We start from the raw sequence: 12,349 nt of genomic DNA on the forward strand, positions 1-12,349 counted from the left end.
GAACCAGAGGTCAAATTGCCAACATCCGCTGGATCATGGAAAAAGCAAGAGAGTTCCAGAAAAACATCTACTTCTGCTTCACTGACTATGCCAAAGCCTTTGACTGTGTGGATCACAATAAACTGTGGGAAATTCTGAAAGAGATGGGAATCCCAGACCACCTGACCTGTCTCTTGAGAAATCTGTATGCAGGTCAGGAAGCAACAGTTAGAACTGGACATGGAACAAGAGACTGGTTCCAAATAGGAAAAGGAGTACATCAAGGCTGTATATTGTCACCCTGCTTATTTAACGTATATGCAGAGTACATCATGAGAAACGTTGGGCTGGAAGAAGCACAAGCTGGAATCAAGATTGCCGGGAGAAATATCAATAACCTGAGATATGCAGATGACACCACCCTTATGGCAGAAAGTGAAGAAGAACTGAAAAGCCTCTTGATGAAAGTGAAAGTGGAGAATGAAAAAGTTGGCTTAAAGCTCAACATTCAGGAAACAAAGATCATGGCATCTGGTCCCATCACTTCATGGGAAATAGATGGGGAAACAGTGGAAACAGTGTCAGACTTTATTTTTGGGGGCTCCAAAATCACTGCAGATGGTGACTGCAGCCATGAAATTAAAAGACACTTACTCCTTGGAAGAAAAGTTATGACCAACCTAGATAGCATATTGAAAAGCAGAGACATTACTTTGCCAACAAAGGTCCATCTAGTCAAGGCTATGGTTTTCCAGTGGTCATGTATGGATGTGAGAGTTGGACTGTGAAGAAGGCTGAGCGCCGAAGAATTGATGCTTTTGAACTGTGGTGTTGGAGAAGACTCTTGAGAGTCCCTTGGACTGCAAGGAGATCCAACCAGTCCATTCTGAAGGAGATCAGCCCTGGAATTTCTTTGGAAGGAATGATGCTAAAGCTGAAACTCCAGTACTTTGGCCACTCATGCGAAGAGTTGATTCATTGGAAAAGACTCTGATGCTGGGAGGGATTGGGGGCAGGAGGAGAAGGGGACGACAGAGGATGAGATGGCTGGATGGCATCACTGACTCGATGGACTGAGTCTGAGTGAACTCCGGGAGTTGGTGTTGGACAGGGAGGCCTGGTGTGCTGCGATTCATGGGGTCGCAAATAGTCGGACACGACTGAGCGACTGAACTGAACTGATGTATACATTTCTAACATACAGAGCAACTAATCCAACTTAATTTTTTTAAAAGACTTTCAAAATAGCCCACACGCATATTTTAATACTTTACTCCTTCACCTGTGCTTCCAACTTTTCTCACCTGTACCAGAATCATCTGGGCCTTGTTTTCAAAGTAAAACTTGGGATTTTGTTTTCTGTATTTCAAAAGGGTATTAAAATGCCTACTAAAAGTAACGTTTTGTCAGAAAAATATACTCTGAATATGTTATGTTATAGGAAAGTTACTTTTAGTTTGGCTAGGAATAACTGTTTTCTTGAGCTTCCTGGAAATGAATGATAGTTACCAGTTAATGTCTATGTAAGAAAAACAAAACCTACTAGTTTTTCCCTGGTTTGGGTGTAGTGTGTATAAAAATATATAAAACTTTAAAAATATCAGTTCAAAGAATAAGCATATGTTGAGTACCTACTATGGATCCGTAAGGCATTATGCTAAGATACAACAGGGCATACACATCCCTAGGTTCTATAAACATGATTTCTAAACTCCAGAAAGTTATAATGCTTTGAGAGAGACAAAAGACACTACTTTGTAAAGCTGAGTATTCAATACATGATGTAAGACAACTGATTCTCCAACTGTGCTCCATGAAATCCAATTTCTTATAGGTATCTCAGCAGACAGCAAAAGCTGAATAAATATGATTCTAGCATAAACTCCCAATCCCCTCCCCGACCACTACTTTGTAAGTGGGACTCAGCATGAGATTTCCTTGGGAATGGGGGGGGGGGGGGGGAACTACTCTGTGCTGAAAATAAAATTAAAAGTATAGAAGTCATTGACATAGACAATAAAAAAGACAACCACAGTGAGCAGGAAAGGTCACCGAAGACTCCAAAGAGGAAAGGAGATTTGAGCTTGGTCTTGAAGAAGTATCTAAAATTCTAGTTAGGAAGAAAGGTATTTATTCAGAGTGGAGAATAAATTCAGCAGTGAGATAACTGAGCTCAAAGATGAAGATATGAATGGCTAGCATGCAGAAAATGCCACTTAGGTCAAGAAGCAAATTAATATTGGGGAATAATGAGAGGTGAGGTTGAAAAAGAAAAGTTTCATTGAGGAGGGCCCTGAATGCCAAGGTATAGCATCTCAACTTTCTTCTATAAGCAACAGTGGTCACTGTAGATTTTTTAACACAGGATGAAATGTCTGACAACAAAATTATATAGCATAGAGCAATAGTTATTTTGACTGTGATCTTCAGTTTCTGAGTCCTATAACTCAAAGAAAATTTACCACTCAAGGAAGAAGAAACGACAAACTTTAGCAAGAGAACCAATGTGGAGACTATCAGAATAGCTTAAGTAGGCAAGAGAGCTCAAAGATATCAGCCTCAAAAGTACAAATACAGGAGAGGAAAAGCAGCAGTAATGAGCTCTAAGAAACACAGTAACCCCCTGAAAAAGTTCTTTCCTGAGCAACAAGCCACTCTAAGGAAAAGCAGATATACTGTATCTATTTTCAGTCTAAACATCACTCCTTGTGCAAAAATTAATTAAAAATATTAAAAGAGATTCTATGGTTTTCTAGTTAGAATCAAACCAAACCACCCAAAGCATTTTCTTTTGTTCTTTTCTGAGATCTGACCCAGATACCCCTTTGACCAAAGTCTGGAAAGAATAAACTGATGCAGAAAAGCAAATACCAAAGTTCTGTTCTTGTTAAAAATATAATCTGCAAATTAATTTATGTTTCTGTTCCTCTGAAGGAGACCAACAGAAAAGCCTAGAATATGACTAAAAAACAGGACAGACATCTCAATCAGTACACCATTCAGAACATGCACAGGACAACCGGGCTTCCACAATAAACAACCATACAAATCCTTTTGATATTACAATATACTTGATCACAAGTCTGAATAAAGCACTTGGACCCAGTAGCTCATTTAGGCAGCACCAGCTTGTACCAGACTGCATCAATAATGAAGAAACCTCATATTCTTCCTATATAAAATGAATCATTAAATTTTATCATACTATGATAAAATGAGATAAATATCCCTGAGAGAAAATATATCCTACTAAATATTAAGTTCTGGTGACTTCCCTGGTGGTCCAGTGGTTAAGACTCTGGCTTCCACTGTAAGGGGCATGGGATTAATCCCTGGTTGGGGCATTAAAATCCCACATGCTGTTCAGTGTAGCCATAAATGAATAAGTAGTAGTTCTTATTTTCCCTACTAATAAACTGCTGTGACATGAAAAAATTGGGATTCCCTAGTTAAAACTCTGGCAAAATATTTTTAAGATAAAATATTTCACCTTAGTTTTACTAGGCCCATTATATAACATAAAAGGCACTATAATTAGGAATTTAACATTTGAAAAGTAATTTTCTTAAAACATTAAATTAGCTAAATTAAATTGAGCTGAAATGGATATCTGACTTCAAAATATCAACCAAGTTATTAGGGAAAAAAAATTTAAACCTACAAACCAGATTCCTTTGAAAGATCTGAATGAAGATCAGTAGTCAAGACTCCATTGGACCAAATGCACACCAAATTGTACAGCAAATCCAGGTTAATGTAACTTACAGAAGAACAAGGGAAAAATGGAAGGCAACTTTGTGAGGCTTGTTGTATTTAAAGAAACAAGGTATTAGATGCCACAGAATGTTACATTTCTAATTGATAGAAATCAATTAGAGATAACACTATCTCCAAAAGAGAGAAGATAAATTCTAACAAAAACCTCAACAGAAAGATACACTTGATGCAGTGACATCCAGAGGTGAACACTTTGTTTTCAGCTTCCCCATTAGGCTCCGGGTTCAGAACTCCCTTTTGAGGGGTGAATAGAACCTTTAGTTTGTGCTGTCCAAAAGAATGAAATTATCTAATTTTGTGTGAGCAGTTTTTAAAAATAAAAGGTACTGTTTTCATCTCAAAAGTTAAAGAGAAAGGAAAAGGGAAAGAAAGGGCTTTTGCAGAAAATGTAGCAGAAAAAAATCCCACGTAAATTCAGAAATATTTAAGAATTAAAAACAAAATGTGGGAACTGTATTTCCAATACTATTAGGCAATACAGTAGTCTTTTTACAACAACTAACTCTTAAGCCTATAACAAAAGTGTTTGGAAATAGGTTAAGAAAAAGCTAATTCCAATTCTTAAACATCTATACAAACACCATTCTGTGTCCTTGGCAGATAAACATATTACAGATTCAGACTGTTCTTTTCTAATAAATTAGAAGAACTGTTCAAGTGCACATGCTCACTTAAAACTCTTTGTGAGGTCTGATCCAGGTAAAAAAAAGGCAACAATTTCTATTTATAGTCAGATGGAACAGAAATTAAAGGTGGAGACAATTCATCCACATTCTTTCATTGCCTGGCTTTATTACTAGTTTTAATATATTCGCTATTCATAAGATTCCATTGAGACTGTGCAGGCCAAGAGAAAAAACAAAACTAAAACCAGACAGTAACTGAGTATTCTAGTCTTACACACAATACTATCAAGTAAATGGTCTTCCTGAAAATGTCCTGGACTTGTCTGAATTACCTACTAGGAGATTGCTGGCACAAATAAAGAGACATATAAATTCATGGAACATGATAGAGAACTCAGAAATAAATCCACACATCTATAGTTAATTAATCTTCAACAAAGGAGGCAAGACTATACAACAAAGAAAAGCCGGTCTCCTCAGCAAGTGGTATTGGGAAAGCTGGACAGCTGCATGTAAATCAATGAAGTTAGAACACTCCCTCACACCATACACAAAATTAAACTCAAAATGGCTCAAAAACTAAATGTAAGACATAACATCATAAAACTCCTAGAAAAGAACACGGGCAAAACATTCTAACATAAATCGTAGGAACGTTTTTCTTAGGTCAGTCTCCCAAGGAAATATAAATAAAAGCAAAAATAAACAAATGGAACCTAATCAAACCTTTAAGTTTTTGCACAGCAAAGGAAACCATAAGCAGAATGAAAAGACAACCCCCAGGAAGGGAGAAATTTGCAATGAGATTGACAAGGGCTGCATTTCCAAAATATACAAGTAGCTCAACACAACTTAGTATCAAAAAAACAAATAACCAAACAAAAAATGGGCAGAAGACCTTAATAGGCATTTTCCCAAAGAAGACATACAGATGGCCAATAGGCATGCAAAGATGCTGAACATCACTAATTACTAGAGAAATGCAAATCAAAACTATAATGAGCAACCACCTCACACTGGTCAGAACGGCCATCATCAAAAAGTCTACCAATAAAAAATGCTGGAGAGGGTGTGCAGAAAAGGGAGCCCTCCTACACAATTGCTGGGAATGTAACTGGTGCAGCCACTACGGAGAACAGATGTAGGTTCCTTTCAAGGAATATAGAAGAGTTATAAATATAGAAGAGTTATAAACATGAACAATACAGCAGATACTTTGTGTATGCTCCAAAAACATACAAAGAAATAACATGCAATACTTCCCTATTATGTACCTCAAACTACCCTATGTATTAAGTTTTCCATCACCTGTTCCACTATACCTGTTTAATTTTTTTAATCTCAATCTCTGTACCACCTCCATACTGGCCTCAGTAAATGCTGATTCATCTCCATTTACTACTTGGACCCAGCAGACATACATCCTTCTCTAACTTGCCTACAGCAAGGCTGAGGCAGTAAACCTTATAATGGTACAGTTTTAACAGAAGACTATTAGAACACGGATTGACTCAGAAAACCTACTTCCTTAAAAACAAAAAACAAACCTACTTCCAATGGCCATAGGCCCAAGACAATCAGCTTCCTAGACAGCCATAAAAACACTTGCCTCTATCACCCCACCTGCCTACCTACCACAGGGCCTATCCTCCCTCCTGCCAAAAAGGCAGGCTGTCAATCCCCATCACTTGCCCAGTGTTAGAGCTGCCTGCCTGCCTGTCCAATGTTAGCACTTGCTGCTCAGCTACAGAACCTTCTGTACTCCTTGCTCCAAGATGCCTACTCAGCTGCAAGGCTGTGTGGCCAGCCCACCACAATGGAGTGCCACACATGAATGAATCTGAAACACATTGGATTCCTCAGAATCTAAGGCTTTGCAGGCCATATGCTGCTCTGGGACCTGCCTCTTCCTGGACTGACGTGGCATTCCTAATGTCATGCACTTCAGAAAAGATTCCACTGTTATTCAGAGGACCTCACCCTATCAGACACATAGGATGATCACATGAAAACAGAACAGTTCAACACCAGAATAAAATAATCCAGACAATTTTATTTCTCACTGTTCTCTCATTACCCATTCACAACCCGAATTACTCCAACTACTACAACAGACACAAGTCTTTATGTCTCTGAGCTTTATTTGGGATTTAATGCCACCAATTTCAACTTTCTGACATGGGAAGGGAATTAAGAATGGAGCCAGGGTCTGGGTGTGGGAAGTCCGGGCACAACCAGATGCAGCTACATTGGGCAGCCACATAATAATTTCAAGATGCAGGGGTAATTCCACTTCAAGTTCAGGTTCAACTGGTTTTATATCCTTCAGGAGTGGAGAATCTGCACTCTCCTCCTTGAAAAACTTTCAATCCTGCATCAGCTTTGGGAAGGATAGCTTCTAGCATTCCTTTGGATCTCATGAAAACTTATACTTAAGTGAATAGTGAGTACAGTATGGATAAAGCAATGGTTGAATTTGCAATGATGGATCTGCAACTAAACCATTATTTAAAGGCTGTACAATAAACCATGTAAAAGAAGATGTCCAGAAAAAATATCCAATCTAAAATTATTAATGAAGTTGTTTTTGGCTTTACAGAATAAGAATTCTGATGTAGACTTTCAAAATAATGAAAAATATGTACAATTTAAACAACAGCTGAAAGAACTAAAGAAGCAATATGGTCTTCAAGCAGACAGGATGATGGCACAGAAGGAGCTGATGAAGATGATTGTGACTCAAAGTCAGACCGACTTCATCTGCCCCATTTACACACTTGGAAATGAAGAAACCAGTGAAAAATAAAACACGTGGCCACACCTACAAAGAAGAAGCCATTGCTGGCATGATAGAGTCTAAGCACAAAAGGAAGAAAAAGGCCTGTTGCCTGAAAATTGGCTGTAGCCACACAGATGTGAGAATGTCTGATCTCAGCCAGGAAGAGGTGCTCAGAAGGGCAACTGAAAGCCACAACAAGAAAAACATTGCCAATCTAACTAGGAAACCCCTGCAGGCAACTCCACAGCCTACCTCCTACCCCAGTCATCTGTAGAGAGTGATGCTTGTCCAAGTACTTTGACTGGCTTTGTAGCACACTTTAGGGTAAAAAATCAAAGGTTTTAGTATATTTGAAAGCATTTTTCTATGTCCCAATACACATTCAAACCTACTATATTGTTTAAGTGTTCTATAATTTTAAATAAAACTTTGATTATCAACTTTCCATTTTTCCTGAATTCTTTCACATGCTTTGGTATCTCCAACTCTAAAAATGTCTAGAGCAGAGCTAGGATTCACATGAAGTATGTGAATTTCCTAGGAAATACCACAGAATTAAATGTAAAATTCTGTGTAAAGGTATACAGCATCCCTAAGTTCTCAAAAGGGACCAAGAATATGAATTTCTTTGTACTGTCTATAGCAATTAGCACAGCAATGAATACATTCCAGAGCACAAAAAGTATTCGTTGCCTGGCTGTAGACATTAAGACTATTTATATGTTTCCTGTTCTTTGCATGCAACAGTGCTCCTTTAAAAATATGTGAAGCCTCTAATTTCATTCATTCAAAAGACATTTATATTGAGACCATACTATGTGACAGAACACTATACTAGACGTCAAGGATGAAAAACATACAGTACACGAGGAACTCAAAGCATAATGGAGGAGACAGAAACATCTAAATATAATACAACACACTATAAGGGAAATGATGTAGAGACATTCGAGAGGAGGCTTGTATGTGGTTGGCAGCTGATATTATGAGAGTATATAAGTGACTACATGTGTTAAGAACAGTTAGCAAAGAACACAGGAATTCCCTAGTGGTCCAGTGGTCAGGATTCGGCACTTTCACTGCCGTGGCCCAGGTTTAACTCCCGGTCAGGGAACTAAGATTTCACATGCTTCAGGCAACTAAGCCCAAAACACTGCAACTACTGAGCCCACACGCCCCAACTAGAGAGAAGCCTATGTACCACAACGAAAGGAGCCATGTCCTGCAACTAAAATCTGACACAACCAAATAAATGGTTAAAAAAAAAAAAAAAGACAACAATGGGATGCAGAGTCAGCAGAAAATGAGAGTCAACAAGTTTGGGTAAGAAAGGAATACAGAATAGTAATTAGAAGAATTCAAGATAACCAATTTTCTCATTTATTATTTTTTATTTATTATTTTTTACTTATTGTAACAAAGGAGCTGACAAGCAAAAGTCATTCTTAAGACTAAATCTAACCTGACATAAGGAATCATGTGAAATTACACAGTACTAGATGAGAGTCAAAGGATGAGTATTACAACAAAATACATTGTTTTATTTCACTGCAGCCAGTACAATATGTATTTTTGAATAACCGTAACAGCTGATATGCAGTAGGGAAAATGATCTAGGTTTTAGACTTGGCAAACTTTTCCTATAAGGGGCAGACGGTAAATTTTTTTTTTAGTTTTCAAAGTCATATAGTCTCTAATACAATTATTCAACTTTATCACTACAACATTAAAGCAGCCAGAGACAATGCATGAACGAAATAGGCCTAACTGTGTTTCAATAAAACGTTATTTACTGATGAGTTGATTTGGTCCATAAGCCTTAAGTCTGCTGATCCCTGTTCTACAGGCTGAGAACAGTACGAAAGGAAGTAAAGAGAAGCCATAGAACTAAAACACAGTTGAGTTAGGGTACTAAATTTTTAAAAAAATGAATAAAGGAACTGTAAGAAGAGAAGAGAAAAAAAAGAGATGAGAAAGGGATGTTGGAAAAAGACAGGAAAACCATGTAAAAATCAAGTAGCAATAATATGCCAATTCCAAGGTAAACAGATAAAAAGGCAGCTGAATGCTCTAAAAACAGATGCAAAATGAGAAGAGGAAAATGAGAGCATCCCAGGATCCGTCTGCACTGGAATTCATGTAAAACACACACTAATTCTCCAGTGATAATTTGACAGTCTCTCCTAGTTATGCTTGTACAAAAGGAACAGCCTGCAAGATCAAAGTTGTTCTTCCTTTTGCCCGTAAGTCAAACTGGAATATATACAACATTCAAGAGATCAGATGAAACTTATTCACTATTCCCTAAGATATCAATTACTGCTAGGCCTATTATTCACTTGAATATGTATATGAAAGACAACTTTTAAACCTTATTAAAATCAATGTAGTTAGTATTAAAAACTTAAAAGCCACACGCATCTTACTAATTTTAAAGTTTCCCCCAAAATAAAGAGATTTAAAAAGGAAAAGAATTTTCAAACAATATAATAATCTGCATATTTCTACTGCCTGAGGTTTTTTTTTTCCCCTCCATTTTTGGTATTGTTTGTGGAGAAATTCTTTAAGGTAAATTCAGATTAATTCTGATTCAGCTCAGCTAAATAATAAATTAGACACACAATTTATGTCACTATAGGACAATGTTTAAGAATATGACTTGGGGTTAGATAGCACTTGGGTCTGTGTCCTCATTTCATCAAGTTAATTAATCCATGTCTCAGTTCCCTCACCTACAACATGTGGATAATAATCATACCCACTTTAGAAAGAAGCTATGATGATTAAATGAAAAAATGCACATAAAATACTTAGCATAGAGTCCAATACATAGAATTGACACTTGAATTTTAGTTACATATTGCCAATTTAAGATTTTAACAGTACTATTTATTACAAGACAAAAACCCACAAAGGAAATAAATTTCCCTCTTCTTTTAGGAAGCTACAATGTAATACTAGTTTTGTTCTTATCACTCATTCATTTCTATTATTTCTAAAAGAAAAAAACACCCTCAACCATCTACCCATTTAAAATGCAGAAAAGTAGTATCAAACTGATACCAACTGGGACTTTTCAAGATACTGTACAATTCTGAGACACTGTGAGGTAAGGAAAGAGTACAAATCCTCAAGATCTCCAGAACACAGCCATTCCTAGGATCTTATCACATGAAATTCATGGCTCACATGCCAGACTACACCTCAGAATCAAACATTCAGAGCCTCACCCAGGCTAAATATCATGAAATCAGAATCTCTAAAAGTGAACACTAGGTATTTTTTTAAACCCATGGGTGACTAGAATGTGAAACCAGCACGAAGAATCACTGCTTACGTCCTACCTTCCTTTACTCAAGGAGATTAGAAATCTGAGTATGTGTTTAACACAAATAATGTTAATCTAAAAGCAGTACTAAATGACTTAATTTTCATAATTAATAAATCATCATGTAACTTACATGCAGAGTATATCATGTGAAATGCCAGGCTAGATGAATCACAAGCTGGAAAAAGATTGCCAGGAGAAATATCAACAACCTCAGATACACAGATGATACCACTTTAATGGAAGAAAAGTGACGACGAACTAAAGAACCTCTTGGTGACAGTGAAAGAAGAGAGCAAAAAAGCTGGCCTAAAACCCAGCATTCAAAAAAGTAAGATCATGGCGTCCAGTCCTATCACTTCATGGCAAACAGATGGGGAAAATGTGGAAACAGTGTCAGATTTCATTTTCTTGGGCTCCAAGATCAATGTGGATGGTGACTGCAGCCACAAAATTAAAAGACACTTGCTCCTTGGAAGAATAGCTATGACAAAACTGGACAGTGTATTAAAAAGCAGAGACATCACTTTGCCAACAAAGGTCTATATAGTGAATGCTACGGTTTTTCCAGTAGTCATGTACGGATGTGAGAGTTGGACCACGAAGAAAGCTGAGTGCCGAAGAATTGATGCTTCTGAACTGTGGTGTTGGAGAAGGCTCTTGAGAGTCCCTTGGACTGCAAGGAGATCCAACCAGTCCATCCTGAAGGATATAAACCCTGAATATTCATTGGAAGGACTGATGCTGAAGCTCCAATACTTTGGCCACCTGATCAAAGAACTGACTCACTGGAAAAGACCCTGATATTGGCAAATGTTGAGGGCAAGGGGAGAAGGGGGCGACAGAGGATGACATGGATAGCATCAATGACTCAATGGACATGAGTCTGAGCAAACTCAGGGAGATAGTGAAAGACAGGGAAGCCTGGCGTGCTGCAGTCCATGGGGTTGCAAAGAGTTGGACACGACTTAGCAACTGAACAACAACAATAAATCATGCCAATTAATTATTCTTAAAGTTTTCTCTACAGTAATAGAATCTCCAAAACAATACTTTTATAGATGCAACTTCTGCCAGGATAGTGCTAAGAATCAGGACTAAGAGAACTGAAATCCTAAACATATGACTTGATACTGTTTTCAGAACACTATACACTGGACACAATTATATAATTCACTAAACTCCTACAGTCCTTAAATAAAATACCTGAAATTACTCCACTACTCAATGTTCTCATCAAGTAAACTATTATGTATATAGTAAAATACATGCATCCCCTAATGAATGTACTGAACACTATCAAAGCTATTGCTCTGATTTGGATTTTCTTGGCTTTCTACAATGAACACAATTTACCTAAGAAATAAAGGCATAATAAAATAATAAACAAAATAATAAAAATTTAACGACTAACTTTTTAGTTAGTCTTGATTGATCCTTTACAACGATCCTTTACAAGGATCAATCTTTTACACTGATCTTTTACAAGGATCAATGAATGGGACATAAATGTCTTCAAGTAGTATTTATCCTTTCAAACTTAGGAAATGTCAATTCTCTTTAAGAATACTAAAAAAGCATGTTATGAATGGTTTCGAGCTAAATGGCCTGGTACCCAACAGATCAGGGAACATCTGTTGCAGCCAATACTTTTTTCCCAGAGTGCTAAGTGCTAAACTCAACTAAAATTTTATTTTTCCTTTTGATTTATGATCCAAGTCAATTTTAAAATTTAAAACAGTGAAATATTTCAACAGTTTAAGTATAAATAATTTTGTGCTCCTAGGCATAAGTAACGGAGAAGGCAATGGCACCCCACTCCAGTACTCTTGCCTGGAAAATCCCATGGATGGAGGAGCC

General features: G+C 37.2%; 1 protein-coding gene and 1 pseudogene across 8 annotated transcripts in view; one reads left to right on the forward strand and one right to left on the reverse strand.

Moving 5' to 3' along the window:
• Positions 1-12,349, reverse strand: part of ATXN2 (ataxin 2) — a 101,819-nt gene that overhangs the window by 54,860 nt on the left and 34,610 nt on the right. The gene's annotated exons all lie outside the window — the stretch shown is intronic.
• LOC139176826 (E3 SUMO-protein ligase NSE2 pseudogene) lies at positions 1,616-7,435 on the forward strand (annotated as a pseudogene).

Source organism: Bos indicus, chromosome 17 (assembly GCF_029378745.1).
Source record: "Bos indicus isolate NIAB-ARS_2022 breed Sahiwal x Tharparkar chromosome 17, NIAB-ARS_B.indTharparkar_mat_pri_1.0, whole genome shotgun sequence".
NCBI classification, from domain to species: domain Eukaryota; kingdom Metazoa; phylum Chordata; class Mammalia; order Artiodactyla; family Bovidae; genus Bos; species Bos indicus.